Consider the following 6,991-nt stretch of genomic DNA (forward strand, 5'->3'; position numbering starts at 1 on the left):
GGACAAGGTGCGTTTCTGGTCTTGTCTGAAGTTTGCTCCTTCGTGTTGCTGACGAGTAACACGAGCCTGTAGCTCCCAGTTTAGCCTTCACAGGACGTTCTTCAGTCCTGTAACACTATTAAACATCTTCACAGTGAATCCGCTCTAGCGTTCCAACGCGCTTCAGCTTCTGAACCACCGTACGATCCCAATCCCCGCCTTCCTGCCCTTCAGGCCACGCCTCGTCCCTGAGGCATTAAACATACACACCCGAATGTGTACGTACGCCGTGTACGAACGCTTCCGTAACCGTGAGCTACGTTCACCCGAACACTAAAGAAGCAGCTTTCACACTCGGGACCCGTCATGGCCGACTGCGTTCCTGCTGACGGGGAATATTCTCTTATCTGAACATGGAGTGCCTCCACGTGGGCTTAACCGGGGGGGGGGGGGTAAACTCGGGGGGTGAACTGGGGGGCGGTTGAACTGTTCCATCTGCGGTTCTGTCTGGAGACCGCTGTGTGTGTGGCGTGCAGCTGGAGACGCGGGGTAATTAGTGACCATTTCTTATTTAAAAATAAATCTTTCCCTCTGTGTGTGTGTGGTAATTATATCTGATTGGATTGAAGACTCTAGGAAGTGTTTTTGCGTGTTCTGAGTAAAAGCCCGTTCTTTTGTATAAATCTTCTCCATCTGCTCTACTGGGAACTCTGGCTGAAGGGGGGGGGGGTTTGTTTTTTTCCTTCTTCCTCACCCCACGCAGATTTGTTCTTCAGATTAAAGTCTTAACCGCAGGCTCTAGACCACTTCTGCCGCGCTGTACTTTAAATCTGCGGCTTGTTGCGAGAGTTTAAATCCCGACAGCTTTCTCTCTCTGTATCGAGCGCGAGAGCCAATCAAACACCGCCTTATTTATGCCGCGTGTAGGGTCTCCTCCACTGTGACGTTCCTCGAGCAGCAGTGCGTTATGCATCTGTGGATAAAACTCGCACATAAATAAATAAATAAATAAATAAATAAATACAGTCCAGAAAGTCCCCCCTTTTGCCCCGTCCTCTTAACAATACAATTATTTTTCTTATTTCCTGAAGATTATTCTGAAAAGGTAAAGCGAGCATCACATTACTCTCTCTCTCTCTCTCTCTCTCTCTCTGTCTGTCTGTCTGTCTGTCTGTCTGTCTCTCTCTCTCTCTCTCTCTCTCTCTCTCTCTCTCTCTCTCTCTCTCTCTCGCGCGCGCGCGCGTCTGTCGGTATGTGGGGTTAAGATGCCTGTTTTACGTTCAGAAGGTGTTGATTAGTTTTCTCCGACAGCAGCTCTGAGCGTAGCACGTGTTTACGTCAATGCACTCGTTCTAACTAGAATACGTTATCGTTTCTATAGCAACGGCCCGTTTATGTGACGTGTATGGAAGGAGTCTCCAGTGTCCGAGATTAAGCTGTAAGTGTAAGTTTTGGACCTCGTCAGGACGGCGGCGTTTACGCTTCCTAATGCGGTTTCTCTAACAGCGAGGCCGAGCTGCCATCATTTCATTTCATTTCATTTTATGGACCTGAAGCGAGAATAGAGAGGGGACTGCTGTTTATCGCTGCTATAACGTAACTGACGACAGGAACGAGCTCGCGTCAGGGATGAAAAGAATTTCCCGTCGTTCTTTAATCAGTCCGTGTTTCGAACCTGCTGAACGTTGCTGTGGAATAAGAGAAGTGAAGCAGGGTTTATTCCTGACTTCAAACCGAGCCCGGTTCGTGTCCGCGGTCTGCGACGGACGAACGTCTGCTGCTTTTTATCTTATTGTGTAGGTCTCGAGATGTCACCCCTTTACCACACTGTGATGTCACTCTCAGCCCTCCATTCTTATTGTTCTAGAACATTATCATCAGCACAGAACCCAAGCGGAGCAGGTTTTACGGCACGCGTGAACGCAGAAACCAGGACTTGTTGATCTTTGGTTTATTTTTAGACGAGCAGCGAGGACAAACACGGCCGGGTGATTTTAAAGGAACGGAGAATACGGAACCCCGTGTGCTGGGTTTATTTCTCTGAGGTTATTGATAATCCTCTGTGCTGAAAACTGCTGCTTTAATCTGCATTGCTACGCGTCTCTAAACCAGACGTTCATTAAAGGAGTTTAAAACCAGAAACACGTTGCTCTAACCGAGCCGCTGAAAGTCGCTCCTCCACGCAAAGCACCTGGAGTCCATGTGGGTGTCGCTCCTGCACGTGCTGGGTCAGGGCCGGGACGGGGGGTGTGGGCGTGGTTGTTTTCCCCCGGGGTAACTGTGTTGGTGACGTGCCAGAAGGCTGAGATCCAATCTCCACAAAACTGAACCCCGTGTTCCTGCACCGCCCAAATTCCAGATTTCATCAAAGTGCACGTATATGAAAATAAAATAGACGTCGATATCAGACCACAAGCAATGTTTCATTAACCAGCTTTAATTAAAACTCTCATTAGTTTTTAGAAGTTTTAGAGATGAAATGTAGCCTCAGCTTTACATTATTCATCTTTTTACTTTACTTTTTCACCCCTGTGTGTGTGTGTGTGTGTGTGTGTGTGTGTGTGTGTAAATCTGATTCTATCCGAGTGTAAATCCAGACCCCTGGCTGTAAGCTGAAGAGATGTGAGATTTGAAGTCCTTCCTGTCTGTCTGTGTGATTCTTCTCCTGAATGTCTGATCTGTGGAAATAAAAGTGCTGGTGTGTTTCCGATGGTGTTCAGCGTGATGTCTGCTGCTGCTCCAGGAAGATTTCAGCCTTGGTCCAGGAAGAGCTCTGCGCTTTCACGTCTGTGTTCATCACCGGGATGTTGGGTTTAACTCCCAGCGGTCACTGAGCCGCTGTCGGGAACTTCACTAACACGCCCAACGCGCCGCGGTCCTCGTCGCGTGACTTGTAGTTTGTCTCGCATTCGTGTGGGCGTGGCCTGTCCGACGTGTTTGTTTTTCCCCGAGCACGTGCCCGATGCGAATGCAGCTTTAATAACGCGCCAATAGGAAACGGATCGTTCGATTCAGGCGGCGCGTTTTCGGCTTCCTCGGCGTACGTGCGCGCGCCAAAGAGCTCTGCGATCTCTGCTGCTTCCTTCCGAGCTTTATTCATCTTCCCGACGTCGCTATACACGTGTACCCACGGGGCGCATGTGACGTCATCACATCACACCACACACACGCGCTTGTTCCAGTAAAGCGGAGCAGGTCGCGTGTAGGAATTAAAGCCGTGAGCGGGGGAGTGAGGAACCCGCTGGTCCGAGCCGAGCGTCCGGGTCCGTCGCTTCTTCACGGCGTCGTCACTGAATTAGCGCAGGGGTTAATTAAATGTCCGTGTTGCTGAAAGTACGATCAAAGTCTGTCTCGGTCACATGACACGGTCAGTTCTGATCAGACCAGCGCTGATGTTCAGTGTCGCGGCGCTTGGACGCGTCTAATCTAGCCAAAGTTCGTTACACTGAAAGCGTTACTCCGGGCTGTCTGTCGGTCTGCGTCACCATGGCAACGTGTAACGCTCTATCCAGCTGTGAGAACTGCTTGCGTTGTTGGATTAAGAATATAATATAATACCTTCCGGCTCACCGCCGCGTTCTGCCTCGTGTTCCGAGTCACTCGGGGTCGAAACATCTGGAAGGTGACTCAGCCGAGCTGCTGGTGATCGTTATAGATCTGTCTTTCAGCTCCAGAAGAACGGAAGGGAATAAAGATGCAGAGAGCGTTTATCTCAGCACTTCCGGAGACTCTGCTGATTACACGACGTCCCGTCACCGTTCTAAACAACAAATAAGAATAGAGTTTCATCAGAGAATCTGATTCAGCGCCATTCAATATAAATAAATAAATAAATAAACTGAACGTTTGGTCGTATTTGAAATAACTTACAAAGGTGGTTTAAATCCGAGCAACAGAACAAAAAAACTGATTTAAGATGCCTGCGTGTTTGTGAAGCCAAATCGCATCTAATGAGTGTTTTTCAGTTGTTATTTTGTACAACAACAACAACAACAACACGATGGGTGAAAATCAGCTCGAGGACCAAAGTCCAACATGTCTGCTGGGTAACTGCAGATAATAAACCAAACATCCCAGACATGCAGGGCCTGCTCAGAGGTGCAGCCTGAATGGCTGAGACAGAAAGACAGGAGGAATAATGCTGTCTCTCTACTGAACTTCTTCTGAACCATATCTGGATGTTTCTTTTATTTTGGGTGTAATACAGGAGCCACTGCGACTGTACACCCGTCAGCCATAACATTAAAACCACCTGCATAATACTGTGAAGTTCTCCCTCGTGCCTCCAGAACACTTCTGACCCGACTGGACCTGGACTCCACGAGACCTCTGAAGGTGTGCTGTGGGGTCTGGCACCGAGACGTCAGCAGCAGATCCTTTAAATCCTTGTTCTCACACACACACACACACACACACACACACACACACACACACACACACACTCTTGTCTCTCATTGGTGCTGGTCTTTTAGTCCTATTGTTCTGAATGTGTTGGAATACACCAGGTGATCTTCTGTCCCGGAGGAACCGTCAGTTTCCCGCCGCACGGCTGTAGGGTTTCTTTCACCGCGTGACGGATCAGGAAAAGCCGAATGTCTCCATGACTCCGTTTACATGGACAGCAGTAATGTAATTATTGAGCTTACTCTGATTAAGATAATATTGTGATTAAGGTGTTTACATGAGTCGCTTTTAGAATACTCCTGTCATGTACCCGGTTTACATGTTCTAGAACATAAATCGATTAACAGCCCGCGTCATTACGTCACCGCGCCACGCCGTCCGACGTCCCTCCAGAATTTCACGCATCAACATGCAGTTGGTCTTCGTTATGGGACCGTATACAGTTTTGGGTGTTTTATTTAATTTTTTTACGGAAGCTTCAAGTGCAGTTAATTATTAGTCGTGCTGTACGTGCTAATAGACGACTGCTTGAAGCCGTGGGCTGCGTCCCAAACCGCGTACTTACCGTCTATATAGTAGCCGAGATACATGTATTTCTCCCCACTACAGGCCTATAGTGGGCAAGTACGCGGTTTGGGACGCAGCCGAACTCTCTTGTTCGCCGTAAAATGTTGAGCGCTGCCGTGTGTGATCGTGTCCTGTCGCACGATGCGGTGAAAACTCTCACACGACGTTCATAATGTGATTAAGGTGTGTACATGTCTGTAATACTCGTCCATAATGCCACTAAAACAGGAGTACTCCACCTGTCTTAATTCCATTAGAGCTTAATTCGATTATGACTTTAATCAGATTAAGGTCAGTAAAAATCGCTGTTTACATGCGAGTTTCTTAATCAGAGTACGGTCTTAATCGGATCAAGAGTGGATTATTGTTGTCCATGTAAACGCACTGAGTGTTCGTGTCCTTCATTACACTGTTTAAAGTTTAAACTCTGTTTTCTAATCGCGGTGAAGTTCACATCACAGTCTCTGAATAATCACGCTACTGTCCTCATTACTCACTCCTCTGCAGAGTGAGTCGATCATGGGGTCTGAGGAACACGACGGCGAGGAGAACTTTATTCTACATCCAGAAACACCAGAACAGACCGCACCGAGTTCTGGATCCTGTCTCTGCTGTCTGTAAATGTTTGCAGGTTTTATAGATCGCTGAAGTGATTAAAACTAATCCCGAGTAGCTGAATAACAGCTGCTTCTCAAAATATTACAATATCCGGGGAAAAGTGCTTTTCTTTTCTTTTTTAAATAAATTAATTAAAAAAGTGGAACTTTCATAAATTCATTACACATAAAGTGAAGTATTTCGAGCCTTGTTTTGTTTGAATCCGGATGATTACAGATCACAGCTCACTGAAATAAAAAAATCCACTATCAGTACATCAGAGTAAAGGATTTAGAATACAGAAATGTGGACCTTGTGAACAGGATGTTAATTTATGCACTGATACTCGGTCGGGGTTTTAATCCTTGTGCAGGAATGACTGCATCAGTGCAGCGTGGCATGGAGGCGATCAGCCTGTGGCACTGCTGAGGTGTTCTGGAAGTCCAGGTTGCTTTGATAGCGGTCTTCAGCTCGTCTGTATTGTCGGGTCTGGTGTCTCTCGTAGATTCTCTATGGGGTTCGGGTCAGGCGAGTCGGCTGGACACTCGAGCACGGTAACACCACGGTCACAAACCGGTTACTAGAAGTTTTGGCACTGTGGGCAGGTGCCGAGTCCTGCTGGAGAAGGAAATCAGCATCTCCATAAAGCTCGTCAGCAGATGAAGCATGAAGTATCTAAAACCTCCTGGTAGACCTCCAGTGTCCCGTATGGTCTACAGATCTCCTGATATCTCTGTTTAATAATCACCCCACACTGCTGTGGAGCTGGGGTTCGAGTCCGGTTTAGGACGCGTGCACATCGTTATGCAGATTGTGTATCACAGACATGTGCTGTAGATATGGTGATATTATATTGTTCCTCATATGGTCCACCCCTACCTCATACACTACCAGGCTGAGCGCGCGCTGCACAGGATTTCCAGGACAGATTTTTGGAGATCTCGGTCTCTGAAGATCTCCGGACCTGTAATGATGAGTATGCAGATTCTGATCTCAGGGCTTCAGTGCACGGATCCGGCATTTAAGAACGCTCCGTGAATCCATCCGTCATTTGTAAATCACACTCTGTGTGTGCGCGCGCGCGAACGTGTGTGTGTGTGCTTGTGTGCGCGCGCGTGTGCAAGTCGTTAAATGTGTGCTGCTGGGATTTCTGAAGCCCCTTTTCGGTGTGATGGTGTGATGGTGCACGCTCGGATGCTTTGCTGCATTTTATTTTTGCTCCAAGCGCGCGCACAGCGGCGGCGGCGGCGGCGGATTTGATCAGACACTTTGCGCATCGGATTTAACGCAACGTGATGCATTCCGGAAGGTGATGGAGACCCCCGTGTCTTCTTTCTTCATTTATCCTCCATCCAGCTCGACCCGCCTGGTGCTCTGAACATGACCGACGAAATGAGATGATCCGCGCGCACCAAAACAACCTCGGAGCCACCACAGCGCGTGC

The 6,991-nt window shown here is 48.0% G+C and overlaps 1 protein-coding gene across 1 annotated transcript in view; it reads left to right on the forward strand.

Moving 5' to 3' along the window:
* The first annotated feature begins 6,626 nt into the window (after nt 1-6,626).
* rasl10a (RAS-like, family 10, member A) overlaps nt 6,627-6,991 on the forward strand; it is an 18,021-nt gene continuing 17,656 nt past the window's right edge. Inside the window, exon 1 of the mRNA XM_053610753.1 lies at nt 6,627-6,991. This exon is cut by the window's right edge and continues 258 nt beyond it. The gene's annotated coding sequence lies outside the window, so the exon portion shown is untranslated.

This window comes from Ictalurus furcatus, chromosome 22, assembly GCF_023375685.1.
Source record: "Ictalurus furcatus strain D&B chromosome 22, Billie_1.0, whole genome shotgun sequence".
Taxonomy (NCBI): domain Eukaryota; kingdom Metazoa; phylum Chordata; class Actinopteri; order Siluriformes; family Ictaluridae; genus Ictalurus; species Ictalurus furcatus.